Source organism: Miscanthus floridulus, chromosome 1, assembly GCF_019320115.1.
Source record: "Miscanthus floridulus cultivar M001 chromosome 1, ASM1932011v1, whole genome shotgun sequence".
Lineage (NCBI taxonomy): Eukaryota > Viridiplantae > Streptophyta > Magnoliopsida > Poales > Poaceae > Miscanthus > Miscanthus floridulus.
Window position 1 is genome coordinate 108,064,645 of NC_089580.1, and position 6,000 is coordinate 108,070,644.

Below are 6,000 nucleotides of genomic sequence, written 5' to 3' on the forward strand. Positions count from 1 at the left end.
AGGACAAGGACTTCTCCCACAAGTTCTTGAGATGCTTACCAACAAGATTTGGCACATTAGTCACTATTCTAGTGAGGACTAGTTTGGACACCATGACACCAAACCAAGTGTTGGGAGATGTGATGACTGATGACACATGTAGGGATGATGAAGAGAAGGAAGAAAAGAAGAATGACAAGAAAGATGAGAAGAAGGATGAGAAAAAGAAACATGTGGAATTCAAGGCCACATCATCCAAGGGCAAGGCCAAGCAAGACACATTAAGTGAAGATGAATGCTCAAGCTTTGATGAACTTGATGATGAGAAGATGGCTCTCTTTGTGAAGAGATTTGGCCAATTCATGGTAAATAAGGGCTATCGTGCAAGATGGAAGACGTCCTGATCCAAGAACAAAGATGAAGTAAGAAGGTGGTTCAAGTGCAATAGCAAGGATCATCTTGTTGCGGAATGTCCATACAATAGTGACAATGATGATGACAACAAGAAGAGCAAGAAGAAGGACAAAAAGGAGAAGAAAGAGAAGAAGGACAAGATGACCTTCAAGAAGAAGAAGAAGGGTGGTTCATATGTGGTCACTTGGGATAGTGATGCTTTCTCAAGTGATGATGATGATAGTGATGATGACAAAACCACCAAGAAGAAGGCTCTTGCAAGCATTGCCATCAATGAGAAGCCTTCCCTCTTTAACACTCCATCTACATGCTTCATGGCTAAGGCCACTAAGGTACAATCCGATGATGAGAGTGATGAGGAACATGATAAAAGTGAAAGTGAAAATGAAGATGATGAACCAACTAAAGATGAACTATTTGACATGTTAGAAGATGCTAAAGAACATTTTGACATTAAGAGAAGGGAATGCAAAAGCTTGCGTAAGGAACTAAAAGCCCTTAAGCAAGCCTTTGATGATCTCAATGCATCTCATGAGAGTCTAAAGGAAGATCATGAGGAGCATGGCAAGGCTCACAAGAAGCTTTAAAAACCTCATTCCTCTCTACTTAATGAGCAAAATGAGAAGAAGCATGTTTGTAACATGTGAAGTGGGCTTAACTTGTGACATAATTGAAGAATTATTCTATAAGCCTATTATTGTTGGTTCCACTAACCCTTCTTATAGCACTTCCACTTCTAGCTCATCTAGTAGTGATGGTTTCACTTGTGATGCCTTACTAATGGTTGAGAATGAGACATTTAAGAAGGAGGTCAATGAGCTCACTCGCACCCTAGGCAATGCCTATGGTGGTGAGGATCGCTTGCTTATGTGCTTGGGTAGCCAAAGAGCATCTCTATACAAAGAGAGATTGGGCTATACCCCCAAGAAAGGCAAGGCAACCTTTGCTCCTCACAAGACTAGTTTTGTGAAGAACAATGGTTGGTTTTGCACTAATTGTAAGAAGTTGGTCACAAAGAGCATGATTGCAAGAATAAGAAATCACATGCTAATGTATACTCAATCAAGTTTGATTCTTGTTATTTGCTCACTAATGGTGCCAATGGTGTGAAGGCTAAGTTTGTTGGTACATCCATATTGGGCCCAAAGAAAAAGGCCATTTGGGTACCAAAGAGCTTAGTGACTAACCTTCAAGGACCCAAGCAAGTTTGGGTACCTTAAAAGAATTGATCTTCTTTTGTAGATAAATTATAAAGCCATAGGAAGGCATTGGGTTCTTGATAGTGGGTGCACTCAACATATGACTGGTGATGCAAGAATGATCAACTCATTCAACAACAATGATAGCAATGGTTATGGTAGTATCACATTTGGTGACAATGGCAAAGGCAAGGTTAAAGGGCTTGGTAAGATTGCAATATCAAATCACTTGAGCATATCCAATGTGTTGCTAGTTGAGAGCTTGAACTTCAATTTGCTATCTGTGGCTCAATTGTGTGATCTTGGATTTAAGTGCATATTTGGAGTAGATGATGTAGAGATCATGTATAGATGGCTCAAATTTGATCTTCAAAGGCTTTAGATATGAGAATCTATACTTTTGGTTGATTTCAATGCTAGTGAAACTCCATTGTCAACATGCTTGTTCACTAAGTCTAGCATGAGTTGGTTATGGCATAGAAGGCTTGGTCATGTTGGAATGAAACAATTGAATAGGTTGATTAAGCATGATCTAGTTAGAGGCCTGAAGGATGTGGTATTTGAGAAGGATAAGCTTTGTAGCTCTTGTCAAGCTGGAAAACAAGCTGGAAACACCCATCCTAAGAAAAGCATAATGAGTACTAGCAAGGCATTTGAGTTGTTGCACATGGACTTGTTTGGGCCAACACAATATACTAGCATTGGTGGAAACAAATATGGTTTTGTGATAGTGGATGACTATACTAGATACACTTGGACATTCTTTCTAGTGAACAAGAGTGATGTGTTTACAACTTTCAAATCATTTGTCAAGGACATTCACAATAAGTTTGAAACAACCATCAAGAGAGTTAGAAGTGACAATGGTAGTGAGTTCAAGAATACAAGAATTGATGAGTTGTGTGATGATTTTGGAATTAGACATCAATTCTTGGCCAAGTACACTCCATAATCAAATGGCCTTGTTGTGAGAAAGAATAGAAGACTTATTGACATGGCAAGGTCTATGCTTAGTGAGTACAATGTGAGTCAATCTTTTTGGGCCGAAGCAATCAACACAACTTGCTATTGTAGCAACCACGTCTATTGTCACCCATTGAAAGAGAAGACACCATATAAGCTCTTGAATGATAGAAAGCCCAACATTGCATATTTTTGGTTTTTGGTTGCAAATGCTACATATTGAAGAAAGACACTAGATTGGGCAAGTTTGATAAGAAATGTGATGAATGATTTCTAATTGGCTACTCCACTACAAGCAAAGCATATAGAGTTTGGAATTTGGCTAGTGGTACTCTTGAGGAGGTACATGATGTTCAATTTGATGAAACCAAGGTTTCCCAAGATGAAGATGAGAACTTGGAAGATGTTAGAGGCATTCAACTTTCAAATACCATAAAGAACATGGATGTTGGTGATATTAGGCCAAGACAAGTGGAAGATGAAGAAGATGACAATACGCAAGTGCTCTCTAACTCAAATGTGCAAGTTGATACAAATCAAGCTAGTTCATCATCTCAAGTGCAAGGTCAACAAGTGGTTAGTACATCATCTCAACTAAGTGCTAGCAATCAAGTTCCAATACTCCAACCAACTAATATTACAAGGGATCATCCATTGGACACTTTTCTTATTGATATTTCTAGAGGTGTACAAACAAGATCAAGATTGGCTTCATTTTATGAGCATTTCTTATTTGTATGATTCATTGAACCAAAAGAAGATAGAAGAAGCATTGAAGGGTGTTGATTGGGTTAATGCAATACATGAAGAGTTGAACAACTTCACTAGAAATTAAGTATGAGAGTTAGTTGAGAGACCAAAGGGACACAATACGATTGGAACCAAATGGGTCTTTAGAAACAAGAAAGATCAAGATGGGATTGTAGTTAGGAACAAAGCAAGATTGGTAGCACAAGGTTACACTCAACACTACTAGAAATATCCACTTCTTTGACGAATATCTTAATGATGAATCCAAAATCGTCATAAAAAATCACTTTTTATGACAAAAATTTCGGTTTTGTCATAGATCATCGATGATGATCCTCGAACCCCCCTTATTTTTGATGAAATTGGGTATCATCACAAAAAATGTCACAGAACAGCATAGGGTTTTGTCATAGATCACTCACGCGACAATTCCTGCTCATCTGTGATGATCTTATTCAGAACTGTGACGAATAGGGCTTTGTCATTGAACTAATTACTCATCTATGATGAACAATATTCAATTTGTAATGATGGCACTTCATCATAGATCTCCATATGATACTTTCTCCATCAGACATGTACCTATGGGATCTACAGTTACTCATCCGTGATGCTTGCAATTCATCATAAAAATCTTCGCTCGATCCTTTCTCATTGCAACGTGGACCTATGGGACCCTTCTCCATCTGACCTATGGGACCTGATGGCTTACATGTCATGTGTACCTATGGGGCCTTTCTCCATTTTGATCCGACCTATGGGACCCGATAGCTTGCGTGTCACTTGTGCTTGTGGACCCTTCTCCATCCAACTTATGAGACCCGACGACACCTTTCTCTATCTCCATCTGACCTATGGGACCCGATGGCTTGCATGTTATGTGTCCAACTTGTGGGACCCCAATGACACCTTTCTCCATCTCCATCTGACCTATGGGACCCGACGGCTTGCGTGTCACGTGTACCTGTAGGACTCTTCTCCATCTCCATCCAACCTGTGGGACCTGACGACTTACGTGTCACATGTACCTGTGGGACCTTTCTCCATCTCCATCCGACCTATGGGACCTGATGACTTGTGTGTCACTTGTCGCCTCCGGGGTTTAATAAATTCAAACTAAAAAAACCATGAGACCTAGGAGTCAATCCTAGGACCCAGAGCAAGGAATAGACCGTCTTCACCACTGCGCTTGACGCCTAGTTGTGTTGACATGTCTTTGGAGTAGTATATGTTCTCTATGCGGATAGGTTGACTTATATATTGGATATATCCCTTGCAAGTGGAAACAAATCTATGCCCGTTGGACTTTTGATGGCGGTGGCGGCAATGGAGGATCCCCAGTGTGTTGTGGTGGCTCAGGCATCATTTTGGTGGCTAGGCGGTGGGTCTTCCCGATGGAGCATGGCGGCATTGGAGTCCGTGTCTGTCATGTGCCGTGATAGAGGTGATAGATCCAATCCGTAGGTCTCCTTTCTCGCCTTTTCTTGTTCGCTTCACTATTTTGGTCCTTGCTTGAACATGAGGTATACAAGAAACATTGTAGCATTTCAGATCTGGTTAGGCCAATGATGATGAAAAGATCTAGGAGGTGGCCCTGGTTGGTTTTCTACCAGCGTGTGTCACCTACAGATCTGTCTAGGTAAACAAATAGGCCCTTCGCTTCTGCCTTAAACTATTTTTTTGTCTAGTGCTTGCTTGATTCTACATTTCTATTTCATATGCTCCAGTGCCAGCAGTGAGTCCTTATGGTATTTTGAACTTGTAACATATCTATGGCCACATTTCTGTTGCAATGATGTCTACATGGCCATTGGATGTATTAGGATGCAGCTCATATGTTTGCTTTCTATGTCTTCTCCTTGTTGACAACCAAGTTATACATTTGGTTCCAAACAAGATGAAGGCATCGAAAGCAAATCAATGCTTTGTGTCCATCATTCACATGGCTAAGGCCACTAATGTTTAAGCTGCACATGTTGCTACTGATGCTACTGATGATCACTACCACTTGTTCACTGACATTCAACTTGTGAAAACTGAGGCAGCCTATTCGGGTTGTGTAGATTTGAGATGAGTCGTCCCTGCTATGTTGTGTTCAATGGCCATGAACTAGGAGTTTGCTACAACTGCCTGACTACCATAGACAAGTTCATAGGTTTTGTGGTGCTTATTATAAAAAGTATAACTCCTATGAAGAAGGAATTGCTGCCATCAAGTCAAGAACCAACTCAAATCCAGCCTTAGCTCATGATGATGACTTCTAGCTTCAAAACCCAACAGCCGCTCCACCCTCTTTGTCCTTCAAAACTGTTGTAATTGTAGTCCTCTTAATCTTTGTCTGTCTCCTATGGAAGAAGCTCTGAGCTCATGTACTGATTATAAGTGTGATGGTTAGACTTCATTTAGGTGGAATTGTAATGCTTATAGTTCCATTAACTGTTACTCTAGTTTGAGTTATATATATCTATGTGGTGCTACTCAAAATTTAGACGAGGTCATACTTGGAAAATTGTTAATGGTTGTTAAAGTTGCACTTTGGTATGAGTTGTGGACTTCACTGATGGATCTTTGTTGAATTATTTTTCTCCTCAGTGATCTCATTACTAAGCAAGCTCTCATCCTACTATATGCACACTGACGAAATGGAGGAGGCCCCCAACAAGAGGAACGCACTGGCCAGCCTCATGGACGATGT